General features: G+C 43.2%; 1 protein-coding gene across 1 annotated transcript in view; it reads left to right on the top strand.

Moving 5' to 3' along the window:
- Positions 1 to 13,653: 13,653 nt before the first annotated feature.
- Positions 13,654 to 15,584, top strand: part of MID1 (midline 1) — a 192,598-nt gene continuing 190,667 nt past the window's right edge. The window contains exon 1 of the mRNA XM_040423767.1: positions 13,654 to 13,833. The gene's annotated coding sequence lies outside the window, so the exon portion shown is untranslated. The remainder of the gene's footprint in view (positions 13,834 to 15,584) is intronic.

Here is a 15,584-nt window from a genome sequence, read left to right as displayed (position 1 = left end):
GCTTTACATATTCATTTCTATTTCATTTGAAATTGCAATGAATGGTTTTTTTTTTATTGCAAACGATAAAATGCAATTTTATATTAAAGGGCAATCAATAAAAAAAAGTCCCTTAACTTGTATGCACCACTGGCTGCCGGATCCTAAAAAAGAGACTAGGTCTGTTATCCCACAGTCAGATATCCACATGTTACCAGAGTTCTTCCCGATGTGGAACAGCTGCTATCCCAGGAACATTCCACACAGCGCCGTTCACTACCTTCAGTCTCCACTAGTCGTTGCTGTGTCTCCGGCGGTATCCCTCGATCAAGAACAATACCGCATAGTGACGGACCCAATGCACAAATTAAGCAAAACACGTTTATTCACTCACAAGATAAATGCCTGTAAAATAGCATATAAAATGGGTTTCACTCCGCTTCATCAGGGGCAGAAACTCACAACTAATCAAGCAGGGGGAGGTACTTATGTGTCTCTTCACCTATCTCCACCAATCACATCTTTTTCTCTAAAACTTATTTATTTATTTATCATGTAGAGAAAGTTAATACAAGGCACTTACTAATGTATTGTGATTGTCCATATTGCCTCCTTTGCTGATTCATTTTTCCATCACATTATACACTGCTCATATCCAAGGGGTTACGACCACCCTGCAATCCAGCAGTGGTGGTGGTGCTTACACAGTATAGGAAAAAGCTCCAGTTTATGTGCACTTCCACAGCCCAGGCCACCAGAGAGGCTGGCCCTTTTGCTATTATGTGCAGGGCCGTCTTTAATATTGATTGGACCCTGGGCAAATTTACTTGGGCCCCCTGGATCCCGCCTTCCCACACCTTAGCAGGCAATCACGCCCTCCACCACAACACACACACAAAAAATCCACACACCTGGTAGAGTACAGTGAATGACTGTAAATACTTCCAGTTCTGAAGACTCCAGCGGCTCAGGATCAGTGCTCTGGGCAGCTGGGCTCAGGCTGGAAGTGGGCACCGCTCTGCAGGAAGGAGACCAGGGCTCGGCTCACCCTAGTGTTACAGTGCACCCCAGCACCCCACAGTATGCAGTATAGCACTCTATAGTATACAGCACCACACAGTATGCAGTATAGCACCCCACACTATACAGTACCCCACAGTATATAGTAGAGCAGTATAGCAGCCCACAGTATACAGCACCCCACAGTATACAACACCTCACAGTATACAGTAGAGCAGTATAGCACCTCACCGTATACAGCACCCCAAACTATACACGATACAGCACCCCACACTATACAGCCCCCCACACTATACAGTACAGCAGTATAGCACTCCACAATATACAGCACCCACAGTATACAGTATACAGCCCCCAAAGTATACAGCCCCCCACAGTATACAGTACAGCAGTATAGCACTCCACAATATACAGCACCCACAGTATACAGTATACAGCCCCCCACACTATGCAGTACAGCAGTATAGCACTCCACAATATACAGCACCCACAGTATACAGTATACAGCCCCCCACACTATACAGCCCCCCACAGTATACAGGCCCCCACAGTATACAGCCCCCCACAGTATACAGGCCCCCACACTATACAGCACCCCACTATACAGCACCCCACTATACAGTAGTTTACAGTATATTAGCATAACAGCCCCTGTCACCTTTTTCTGATGTAATCTTCACAAAAAAAGCTCCACAGTTAAGGCAAACTTCTAGGTTACTGGTCACATGGTGATGATGTCATCTAAGGTCCTAGAGAATCACAGCTCTCACAGTATGCTGCCTGGAGTGCCGGCAGGCATGGCATGGCAGCACCCCCTGTGTAGCTGACAGTCTGACACCCGGGGCAGTGGCTAGCAGGGCTCAAGAGGCTGCTGCCTTGGGCCCCCCAGGAGCAACTGGGCCCGGGGCAGCTGCCCCTTTTGCCCCTTGTTAAAGACGACCCTGATTGTATGCAAGCACGACCACCGCAGCTGGATTGCAAGGTGATGGTGACCATGGAAACAAGCAGTGTATAATGTGACGGAAAAATGAATCCAGCCAGCAAAGGAGGAAATATGGACAATCACAGTACATTAGTAAGTGCCTTGTATTAATTTTGTCTCCATGATAAACACCATTTATCATGGAGATTGTCAGGAAGGAACATTTCTTCCCGACAATCTGTTATAATATTGTCCTATGTAAAGGGACCTTAAGGATAGGTCATGAATATAAAACCCCTGCACAACACCTTTAATGCTACATTTAGACTGCTCAATTGTCAGGCAGATTACCCTACAAAGGTTCCTTCTTGTTCATCTGCCTGTGGAAAGGTGCCGCAGATCATCTGATGAGCCAGCAAAATGCTTGTTCATCAGGTGAAATGACCTGTCTAAACTGCACTCTGCTACCAAGAAACAATAGAGCTGAATAAGGACAAGCAACAGCAGCAGCCATTGCACCTCCTCATACAGTGGAGAGTTTACTAGGCATGCTGTGCGGGGGTCATTGTGCAAGGAAAGAATAGATAAGCTCTCACAGTCACCTATTGTGAATGGAGGATCCTGTCTTATCTGTCATTCTAATCCTGCCTGTAATGATACCACCTCTGTGTATAGATAAGCAGGTAACTGCAGAAAAGTGATCCGTACAGACCAAGAAGTGGCACCCATCATTAAAGGGGTATTCCCATCACAGATGAACAGGGGGAGAGTGGGGTCAAGCCACTACCAAGCGCTCTCCCCATACAAGTGAATGGGAGCGCACCGCACTTGTGTGGCCACCGCTCCCATTCATTTCTAGGGGGCTGAAGGAAATAGCCGAGCCAGTGCTCGGCTATTTTCGTTGGCCTCATGAAAATGAATGGAGGCTGGCTGCGCATGCGCAGTGTGCTCTCCACCACTTTCCCCGCTCCGTTTTGGTGAAACTATATGCAATGTTGTTTGTGATGGGAATACCCCTTTAAGCTAACAGCAGATAGGGGTAAGACAATATAGCATTATGTGAATTATGTGAAAATATAAAACACATAAAGTAATAAATATTAATTCATAGTATAAAATAAGATACATGTGAAGTATGGGGCACATTGGCATCTCTACAATATTGTCTCTTCTTCCTTTCTACAAATTCACATCTGACCATACAAATATCTTCACGCGGATAACTTTTAGTTGATCATTCCTGTATATTATACGATGTAATTATGTTATTTCAGATACTGAATTGTGCTTTATCAGATAAGATATGGGACTTTTAAGTTAAGGTCAGATATAGCTGAAACCTTTTGCTAAAATGCAGCGAATGTGATTTTTAGTGAGCACTGAGCACAGTGGGTAGGATTTTCCATAGTAAATGATTAGAAGGCAGATTGTTAGAATGTGGAAAGTATAGCACCGGACAGACTAATGATGCCTAGACCCTAGACCTCCTATCTTTTCTACTATCACACAGTGATTTTCTACTTCAATATATATTGTATTATACATAGGCGACATATCCGCCCTGGATTGGTGTTCCAGTAGGCAATATCTGTAAAAGGTAATTACATGAACTGTATTCTACAAAATCTGTGTGTGAATCTGTTGGCCTGGTTTATATAGATATACAGATATTTTATGTTACATTACAATGTATGTTATTATGTTAAAATAAAATGTTATAATAGTAATAGATCCAGAGCAAAAGAGAGCAAAGTTTCATCAAAAAATGCCAGAAAATTTTGTATAATTGTCGGCAGATTTGTACCTATGAAACTGGCTGACCTGTTACATGTGCGCTTGGCAGCTGAAGGCATCTGTGTTGGTCCCATGTTCATATGTGCCCGCATTGCTGAGCAAAATGTATGTAAATTAGCCTCTAGGAGCAACAGGGGCGTTACCATTACACCTAAAGGCTCTGCTCTCTCTGCAGCTGCTGTGCCCTCTCCACTTTGACAGGGCCAAGCAGTGAAAACATCGTCAAGCTGCCAAGTGCACATGTAAAAGGTCAGTCAGTTTCATAGGTACAAATCTGCCCTTTAAAGAGGGGCTGTCACCAGAAAATGCAATCTGAAAGCACCATGTTATAGAGCAGGAGAAGCTGAACGGATTCATGTATATATTTGTGGGAAAAGATTCAGAAAAAACTGTAATTTATACATTTACATCTCTGCTTTTTCCACTTCCTGTGAACAGCTATTGGTACAGGAGGGAGGAGTTACCAGTGATTGATAGCACTGTGTGTATAGAGAGAGCTGTCAGCCAATGATAACCCCTCCCTCCTGTACCGATAGCTGTTCACAGGACTGCAGATAGAAATGCATAAATCACAGGTTTTACTGAATATTTTCCCACTAAAATATATATCAATCTTCTCAGCTTCTCCTGCTCTATAACATGGTGCTTTCAGATTGCATTGCATTTTTTTGGCGACAGGTCCTCTTTAAATGCTAGTTTTCAAGTTTTCAATGCGCTCTGTATAATGCTGCATGAAACTGGGTTGTACAGGAGAAGTTGCCAAAACAATGTGTACTGTGCACATAATACTGAGAACTCTTTGTCCACTTTTGCTAATTTCTACTTCCTTCAATCCTCCTAGACAAGGCACATTACAGCTTATCCTCTGCAGATCTCATAGGGGGAAAAGGGTTTTCTTAACCAGACAACTAAGATCTATCTATCTATCTATCTATCTATCTATCTATCTAAGATCTATCTATCCATCCATCTATCTATCTTTTTCCTCTTGCCATCGTATGTGGAAAAATAAAAATGTATGAAAAGTGACTTTAGATAGTAAAGGCCAGACACTATTGTGTTCATGTATCTTAAGGATTTGAGGAGTACTATCTCTCCTTAGGGCAAGCGCCTTAATCGGCGTGAGGAGACTTATAGGCCATTCATGCCCCTCTGGAATTCTGGCAAGAAAGGGATGGAAATGAGCTCTTTGCAAGCTCTGCCTCTGATGCTACCAGATGTAAGGCATCTATCCTATAAGTCAATGTTCGACTCTTTAAATAGGCCTTGAGACATGACTATTAAATAAGCAGGTGCTGTCGAAAAGTCGCAAAACTAGTGCACTTCCTGTCCGGAGTAGATTTCAGTTCGGGAGCAAGGACAGCAGAAGAAGTGACAAATTTATAAAGAGGTGTGCACCACTTAATAAATTGGTTGGATCTTCTGTCAGTAGGGTTTTTAGTAAATGACCTACAAAAGCTTTGAAAACATAAAAAAGTGTAAAAATATTTCTCTATGAAAAGTTAATATTGCCAAATAATACCAAAACTCCATACCCCATATTTCAGTGTAAAGCTGCAAAATGATTTTCCTATAACGCTCTGAATATTTACTGTTACAATAACGAACCTGTAGCCAAATGCTTCACACAGTAAACACTTCCATTGTATTCCTGAACACACCGAGCAAAGAACCCCCATAATGTATAGTCGAGACGTGTGGGCCAAGAACTACATTACTTATTTAATATCTCTCAACGTATAACGCTGGGCTAGATGCTTAGTCTCAGATTAAGTGGTTTAACATAAAATGTTATAATAACCAGCGCAAAAGAAACAAAAAAAATCTCATAATATGTAAAAAAAAAAAAAGAAATGAATAAAAAAGTTATATACAAAAAACTTAAAAGTCATCTGTCAGCAGATTTGTACCTATGACACTGACTGACCTGTTACATGTCACTTGGCAAGTGAAGGCATCTGTGTTGGTCCCATGTTCATATGTGCCCGCATTGCTGCGAAAAATGATGTTTTAATATATGCAAATGAGCCTCTAGGAGCAACAGGGGCAGCTAATCTATTTATCTATCTACAGTCAGGTCCATAAATATTGGGACATCGACACAATTCTAACATTTTTGGCTCTATACACCACCACAATGGATTTGAAATGAAACAAACAGAATGTGCTTTAACTGCAGACTGTCAGCTTTCATTTAAGGGTATTTACTAGAGGTGGGACAACGAATCCGTCGAGTCCACAAATCCCTCGAATCTTGTTGGATTTGAGGGATTCGTGGACTCTAAACCCGACCTCATTTATTAAATTTGAATCCGATGAATCCATGACAGCGGGGAACGGTGCAGTCCCTGTATTCTGCTGATTGGGTTGCCCGCTGTCAGTGACAGCAGGGCAACCCTTAGAGAAGGCAGGGACAGTGCCCAGGTGTCCCTGCCTTCTAGATCGCTGTATACACAGCGCTCACCGAGCACTGTGCATACAGAGCAGGAGGCGCTATACGCTTCCTGTTCGGCCCGGCGGTCATGTGATCCTGGGACCGGAGAGTGCAGGAGCTGTGTGAGGTCTTTCAGAGACCTCGATCAGCCCTGCACTGAGGCTGTACAGCGCAGTATTCTGCTGTACAACCTCTCTGGGGGGTGCATTTCTCCTGTAACTGGGGCTACTATGTCAGCCCCAGTTACAAGAGAAATCAACAGTGAAAAAAATAAATAAAGTGAAGTAAATGTCCCCCAATGGTCTCGTATGACCTTATGGGGGACGAAAAGTGTAAAATAAAAAAAAATAGTGTTAAATTTATTTATTTTTTTTAAAAAAGGTTTCACATGTAAAAAAAAAATTCCCCCTGTAAGGAATAAAATATATATTTTTTTAAATAGAACATTTTTGAATAAAATAGACATATTTGGTATTGCCGCGTCCGTGACGGTCGGATCTATAAATATATCACATGATCGACCCAGTCCGATAAACACCATAAAATTTTTAAAAAAACTGTGTAAAAAAAAGCCATTTTTGTCACCTTACATCACAAAAAGTGCAACATCAAGTGATCAAAAAGGCTTATGTCCCACAAAATGGTACCAATAAAACCATCACCTAATCCCGCAAAAAATGAGCCCCTAAATAAGAAAATCTCTCAAAAAATAAAAATAACTATATCTCTCAGAACATGGAGACACTTTTAGTGTTTTACATCATTTTTTTTGTTTCAAAAATCCTATTATTGTGTTAAAGTGAAATAAATAAAAAAAAGTATACATATTAGGTATCACCGCATCTGTAACAACCAGCTCTATAAAAATATCACATGACCTAACCCTTCAGGTGAACTCTGTAAAAATAAATAAATAAAAACTGTGCTAAAACAACCAATTTTTTGGTCACCTTGCCCCATAAAGTGTTATAATGAATGATCAAAAAATCAGTCCTTAAAAAGTGGATTTTGGCAATTTTCTTAAAAATTTTAAGAATTGCTTCTAAACTTCTAAGCCTTCTAACGTCCTAAAAAAATAAAATGACATTTCCAAAATGATGCCAACATAAAGTAGACATATGGGGAATGTTAAGTATAAATATTTTATGAGGTATCACTTTCTGTTTTACTAGCAGAGAAATTGAAATTTAGAAAATTGCGAATTTTTCTAAATTTTTGGTAAATTTGGGATTTTTTCATAAATAAAGGTGAAATATATTGACTCAAATTTATGACTAGTATGAAGTACAATGTGTCACGAGAAAACAATCTTTGAATGACTTGGATAAGTAAAGGCTTTTCAAAGTTATTACCACATAAAGTGAGATATGTTAGATTTGAAAAATTAGGCCTGGTCAGGAAGGGGGCAAATTGCCCAGATGGGAAGTGGTTAACAAGTGGGAGGCACATTTGCAAACTGTTGTAATTCCTACACCATTCACCTGATTTGGATGTAAATACCCTCAAATTAAAGCTGACAGTCTGCAGTTAAAGCACATCTTGTTCGTTTCATTTCAAATCCATTGTGGTGGTGTATAGAGCCAAAAATGTTAGAATTGTGTCGATGTCCCAATATTTATGGACCTGACTGTATCTATCTATCTATCTATCTATCTATCTATCTCTTTTTGCTCCTATCCTCATATGTGGTAAAAAAAAACATTAAAAAAAGAAAGAAAGGGACTTTGGCTAGTGCAGGCCAGACACCAAAGTGTTCACATAGCCTAAGGCGACATAATTTAGCGCGCTGCTCAGAAAGGAAAATCTGTGAATTTACCATTTCTTTTCATTAAAAACTTTCATTTCCCCAAACCAATATGCAAATCTAAAACGAGTATTTTACAGTTGCTCAACATTGTTCTATGAAAAGTTAATATTGCCAAATAATTCTTAAACTCCATGCCCCACATATCAGTGTAAAGCTGCAAAATGATTTGGGTTTCCTTTAACATTCTGAATATTTACTGTTACAATAACGAACTTGTAGCCAAATGCTTCACACCGAAAACACTTCCATTGTATTCCTGAACACACCGAGCAAAGAACCCCCATAATGTATAGTCGAGACATGTGGGCCAAGAACTACATTACTTATTTAATATCTCTCAACGTATAACGCTGGGCTAGATGCTTAGTCTCAGATTAAGTGGTTTAACATAAAATGTTATAATAACCAGCGCAAAAGAAACAAAAATCTCATAATGTGCAAAAAACTAAAGAATAAAAAAGTAATATGCACTGTTGGAGGGAATACAAAATACTTAATTTTTCTGAATTTGAGAATTTCTGACTGAAGTTTGGGTGAACCCCTGTACATACACTCACCTAAATAATTATTAGGAACACCATACTAATACGATGTTGAACCCCCTTTTGCCTTCAGAACTGCCTTAATTCTACGTGGCATTGATTCAACAAGGTGCTGATAGCATTCTTTAGAAATGTTGGCCCATATTGATAGGATAGCATCTTGCAGTTGATTTGAGGGATGCACATCCACGGCACGAAGCTCCCGTTCCACCACATCCCAAAGATGCTCTATTGGGTTGAGATCTGGTGACTGTGGGGGCCATTTTAGTACAGTGAACTCATTGTCATGTTCAAGAAACCAATTTGAAATGATTCGAGCTTTGTGACATGGTGCATTATCCTGCTGGAAGTAGCCATCAGAGGATGGATACATGTTCTCATTCTGTTTATGCCAAATTCGGACTCTACCATTTGAATGTCTCAACAGAAATCGAGACTCATCAGACCAGGCAACATTTTTCCAGTCTTCAACAGTTCAATTTTGGTGAGCTCGTGCAAATTGTAGCCTCTTTTTCCTATTTGTAGTGGAAATGAGTGGTACCCGGTGGGGTCTTCTGCTGTTGTAGCCCATCCGCCTCAAGGTTGTGCGTGTTGTGGCTTCACAAATGCTTTGCTGCATACCTCGGTTGTAACGAGTGGTTATTTCAGTCAACGTTGCTCTTCTATAAGCTTGAATCAGTCGGCCCATTCTCCTCTGACCTCTAGCATCCACAAGGCATTTTTGCCCACAGGACTGCTGCATACTGGATGTTTTTCCCTTTTCACACCATTCTTTGTAAACCCTATAAATGGTTGTGCGTGAAAATCCCAGTAACTGAGCAGATTGTGAAATACTCAGACTGGCCCGTCTGGCACCAACAACCATGCCACGCTCAAAATTGCTTAAATCACCTTTCTTTCCCATTCTGACATTCAGTTTGGAGTTCAGGAGATTGTCTTGACCAGGACCACCCCCCTAAATGCATTGAAGGAACTGCCATGTGATTGGGTGACTAGATAATTGCATTAATGAGAAATAGAACAGGTGTTCCTAATAATTCTTTAGGTGAGTGTATATGCCCTATTAGACCACAGGTATGTCATGGAAGGTGTGGCAGGCTCTGGCAGACCGGCCATTACCAAGTATTACACGGGACAGGCAATACCAAATGAGGCCTGAAGCCACTGGTAGTTTTTCCTACTAGAACAGCCGATGGTCGGGGTCAGACATTGCAGACAGGTCATCCTAGGAAGATGATATATTTATGGCAGATCTGCCATAAGCTGGCCATACATATTGGATGCATGTAAACTGATTCTGCTGATTTCAGCTGGACCCCCCGAGCATCTACTGTGTATTGGGGTCTCTCGACACACTTCTGACAGCATGTGTATGGAGGATTTCAATATATTCAATACTTTTGTTCTCGTGATATAAGCCACTGCCAGAAGTGTCTCCTTTACCTATTGAGAACACATGCATGCTCAGTCACGGTCAGCATGCATGTGCATAGGGGGAGGGGCAGGATTGACAACTTTTGGCCAAATGAGTGTTTGGCCAACATCTATTTAATGTGTATGGCCATGCAGCTAAAAAGGGCATCTTTCAGCAGATTTGTACCTATGACACTGGCTGACCTCTTAGGCTACTTTCACACCTGCGTTAAGTGCGGATCCGTCTGGTATCTGCACAGACGGATCCGCACCTATAATGCAAACACTTGTATCCGTTTAGAACGGATCCGTTTGCATTACCATGAACAAAAAAAAAATGCGAACGGAACACTGAAAGTCAAATGCACCATATTGTGTCAGTGAAAATGGATCTGTCCCCATTGACTTACATTGTAAGTCAGGACAGATCAGTTTGGCTCCGCATCGTCAGGCGGACATCAAAACGCTGCAGGCAGCGTTTTGGTGTCCACCTCCAGAGCGGAATGGAGGCTGAACGGAGGCAAACTGATGCATTCTGAGCGGATCCGCATCCATTCAGAATGCATTGGGGCTAAACTGATCCGTTTTGGGCCGCTTGTGAGAGCCCTGAAACGGATCTCACAAGCGGACCCAGAAACGCCACTGTAAAAGTAGCCTTACATGTGCGCCTGGCAGCTGAAGGCATCTGTGTTGGTCCCATGTTCATATGTGCCCGCATTGCTGAGAAAAATGATGTTTTAATATATGGAAATGATCCTCTAGGCTAGGAGCAACAGGGGCGTTGCCATTACTCCTAGAGGTTTTGCTCTCTGCTGCGCCGTCTGCATTTTGATTGACAGGGTCAAACGTAATGATGTTTATACTGCCTGGCCCTGTCAATCAAAGTGCCGAGGGCGCAGCAGTTGCAGAGAGAGCAGAGATTATAGGTGTAACAGCAACGCCCCCATTGCCCATAGAGGCTCATTTACATATATTAAAACATCATTTTTCTCAGCAATGCGGGCACATATAACCATGGGACCAACACAGATGCCTTCAGCTGCCAAGCGTACATGTAACAGGTCAGCCCTTGTCATAGGTACAAATCTGCTGACAGATGCCCTTTAAAGGGGTTGTCTGGGTTCAGAGCTGAACCCAGACATACCTCCATTTTCCTCCGATTCTCTCCTTTGCCCTGCGCTAAATCGCGCAGGGAATAGGCATTTTTTAGAGATCCGGTGACGTCACTGGGCTCTCCATGGGGCTGCCAGGAAGCCCGGTGACGTCACCGACACTGATGGGCGGGATTTAGAGCTGCCCTAGCCAGTAAAGTGCTAAAGCCCGCCCATCAGAGAACACACTGCCGAGTGGAAGTTTCCGCCCAGCAGTGTGTTATGATAAGAAAAAGAGCCCTTGCCCTGCGCGATCTAGCGCAGGGCAAGGGAGCGCATCGGAGCATGAGATGCTCCCATGCTAGCCTCAGGGAGGCTGCCTGGGTAAAAATAAGTGTATGTCCGGGTTCAACTATGAACCCGGACAACCCCTTTAAGGCCCATTTACACTGGCAGACAATTGCCCCATTTGTATATGAATGAAAGTTCATGTAAATGATTATTCCCAATAACTGGCCCATATAAATGTGCCGGAGACCAGTCGACAAATGAGTAAACACTTGTTTGTTAGTTGATCTAAATGTTTAAAAGGCACTAAAATGTCTCCTTTGTCTGCAGCACATTGTCTTGTCTTGTAAATATGTGGCAAAGAATGAAACCGTATGGGAAACGAACAATCATAGTAACGATCATTCATCCCCATACAGCAGGTAAATGCAGCTGAATGTGGGGGCAGCGATAGGAAATGAATGTTGCTATGGTCAGTACCTGTAGTATCGGCCCATGTAAATGGGTGCATGCTCTCATACATGGTAGACTGTTGGAAAGGACTTATATCTAATACATATGGGTATCTTAAATGTATGGCAGAACATAATTTTAGCTGGATCTACAATCAAATATCGTATGGCTAGCTTTGGGCTGACGATAAGAACTATGATTTATCATAGCATCAGCAGATTGGTTTATGGAGAGGTCCAGTACTGGCGAGTGGCTACACATAAGAAGGCCAAAGCAGCCAAATACTACTAATAATTTCAATAATAAGTGACGTTTCGGAGACTTTGCATGGTGTGAGCAGAGCCCTCAGAGCAGTCATTATTTAGAGCAGGTGGTATTTTATGGTCACCCTGTAGACATCCAACATGTTTTAGGTTACCACCATAGTGGAGGGATCACTTACACACGGTGACCTTTGTTGTGTCTAGTTAAACGCGATGAACCATACCGATAATTGCATGTATAAAGAGTTAATAAGCCTGGATTTACACTAGTGACTTCTCTACCGTCCATCTGAGAAAAGATTGAGTACACCTAAATGACCATTCATTTCTATGGCTGTCCTGCTACACTGCGATACTTACCTGCTCCCTGCAGCTCCATTTGGGCTCTGTGGCTCTCAGTCTATCTTCAGTGGACCTCCAGCACAGACAGGGTCACATGCACCACTGCAGCCAATTACTGGCCTCAGCAGTAATGTGTTCACCAGCAGCATGTGACCGAGCAGTGACAGGCTGTTTGGGGACAGGTCACTACTGATGCGGCGGTGCATGTGACTCTGTCTGTGCAGGAAGTTTACATGCATGGATCAGAAATCGCATTGCGACACCATAGACCAGGGATGGCCAACCTGAGGCTCTCCAGCTGTTGCAAAACTACAACTCCCATTATGCCCGATCAGTCTAAAGCTATTAGCCTACAGCACGGCATGGTGGGAGTTGTAGTTTTACAACAGCTGGAGAGCCGCAGGTTGGCCCTGCCTGCCATAGACTATCATTATAAAACTTGTTGCGCGACATTGGTGCGACAAATGTCGCAGTGTAGTTGTGCCCTATCTATCGCGCGACACATGTCGTCGTGTAGACCTAGCCTTAAACTGCTGCAACAATACACTAAAGTGTACGGGGGCCTATAATGGAAAAAAAAGCTAAATTTAAAAATGGTGGATGTTTTCTTCACCTCTCTAATTGGGCCAAAGACTTCTAGGAAAAAGGAGCCTTAGGAAATATTTATATAGATAGATGTACAACCTGGGCGGCAATGGGTATATACTGCGTGTATATATATATATATATATATATATATATATATATATATATATATATATATATAAATATATATAGTGGGACCTCCTGGAGCAGAGCACTGGTATCCAGAATTACATTTTGCAGACTGACATCTTGTTTGAGACCCCTCACCCCCTGACAATATGGTATCCAGAGGAGGACACCCTCCTGAATTCATGCAGTCACTGGAGAGGAGAGCTCTTGTGGTGAGATAACCCCTCTCCAGCATCTGCACAGATAATGGCGGTCAGGGAAGATTCCTGATAACACTTCCTTTATTCTGCCATTGAATTACTGAGGAGGTGGGGGGGGGGGGTCTGAGGTAACATGACAGGACAGCGCGCTGTTTGGTGAAGCGCTGAGGTACTGCTTAACCCCTCACACGCCGCGGTCACTAGGAGCGCCCCAGAGGCTGAGCTCAATCACGCGGACAGGAATCTCCTCTCGGCGCCCATCTGGTTAATCCCCATAATCCGCCTCACAGCATCGTAGACCACGCCCCTCCACGGCGCTGATTGGCTGAGCCGCGGGTCGCCGCTGGCCCGGCTTCCAGAGTGCGAGCACTCTGCAGCCTGTGCAGCGCTGGAGAAAGAAGCCGCCTCTCCCCGCCGCTCACTTCTCATAGGCTGAGAGGAGACACAACTTCATGCTGTCCCGGGCAGAAAGTCTCCGAGTGCAGGGACCGTGCCGCTGACCGCCGCTCCCGGGGGACCTTCTTACCTTGCTTAGGACTGGATGGATTATGGGATGCTGACCATGACTCAGGTGAGGCGCATGGTCTGCTCCAGCTCCCGGAGGGACAGGACTCTGCTTTCTCCCATTATGCTAATGAACGTGTGTTGGGAAAGTGCAGGCTTTCCACAGTGTTAGTAATTAATTCTGGGGAATGTCAGGAAGAGACTGGGATTGTATACTGGGAAGGGTCTTGGGCTCACTGGTCATGTAGTAAGTTGCCAGCATGCACAGTAATGGATGTGAGTGTCAGCTCCTCTGGTCACCCTCATTCTGTGTCCTTGACAGTAGATGTGGCTTTTGTTTCTGTTACTATGAATGATATGCACCTGGTTGGTTCCTAAGGTAAGTGCCCACCTTCTCAAGTAAGTTCTGGGAAAGTTCCCCCAAGATCATGATAAAGGAAAGTGTCAGCAAGCCCTAAATGCATGATGGGGGATAAGAGACATGAGTTGTACCTCCTGGAGGAGGACAGGTTGAGAGCCTAGGGTGCAGGCTGCCAGTGTCCCACCTAAACACTAGAACATTTGCTGCATGTTTGTGAATGGTCTGGAAGTATCGGCAGTGACCACCAAATGGAGATGACCTGCACTTGGTGATCTTCCCATACACACAAGATAAAAGCTGGTCATTTCTGCTGACCATTGTTTGACCATGTTATGCAGTGTGTGATCTGTCAGGTTACAAGATTTGGGTCATAGATGGGCAGTTTGCATAAATAAGTGTCTGCTTTTGTCTGACATGTTGTTGATGTGATTGTTGGATGATTGGTCGTTGATCGGACTCTTGTGTGTATGACCAGCACCATCAACATTGCGTCTGTTATGCCAAATATAAATACAAGTAATCAAAATGTGTCCTTATTGATTACATTGTAGAGTGGATCTTCAGAACATGGTCCAATGTGTATGACATGATGTAGTTCACCATAAGTGGATCTTTAGGACTTGATCCAGTGTGTATGACATGACATAGTTCACCAGAAGTGGATCTTCAGCACTTGTTCCAGTGTGTGTGTGACATGGTTAACCAGAAGTGGATCTCCAGCACTTGTTCCAGTGTGTGTGTGACATGGTTAACCAGAAGTGGATCTTCAGCACTTGATCCAGTGTGTATGACATTGTTAACCAGAAGTGGATCTCCAGCACTTGATCCCAATGTGTATGACATGGTTAACCAGAAGTGGATCTTCAGCACTTGATCCCAGTGTGTATGACATGGTTAACCAGAAGTGGATCTCCAGCACTTGATCCCAGTGTGTATGACATGGTTAACCAGAAGTGGATCTTCAGCACTTGATCCAAGTGTGTATGACATGGTTAACCAGAAGTGGATCTCCAGCACTTGATCCCAGTGTGTATGACATGGTTAACCAGAAGTGGATCTTCAGCACTTGATCCCAGTGTGTATGACATGGTTAACCAGAAGTGGATCTCCAGCACTTGATCCCAGTGTATATGACATGGTTAACCAGAAGTGGATCTTCAGCACTTGATCCCAGTGTATATGACATGGTTAACCAGAAGTGGATCTCCAGCACTTGATCCCCGTGTGTATGACATGGTTAACCAGAAGTGGATCTCCAGCACTTGATCCCCGTGTGTATGACATGGTTAACCAGAAGTGGATCTCCAGCACTTGATCCCAGTGTATATGACATGGTTAACCACAAGTGGATCTTCAGCACTTGATCCCAGTGTATATGACATGGTTAACCACAAGTGGATCTCCAGCACTTGATCCCAGTGTGTATGACATGGTTAACCACAAGTGGATCTCCAGCA

This window comes from Bufo bufo, chromosome 3 (genome assembly GCF_905171765.1).
Source record: "Bufo bufo chromosome 3, aBufBuf1.1, whole genome shotgun sequence".
Taxonomy (NCBI): domain Eukaryota; kingdom Metazoa; phylum Chordata; class Amphibia; order Anura; family Bufonidae; genus Bufo; species Bufo bufo.
The sequence above is the reverse complement of the archived record's forward strand: the minus strand, read 5'-3'. Positions and strand labels throughout refer to the sequence as shown.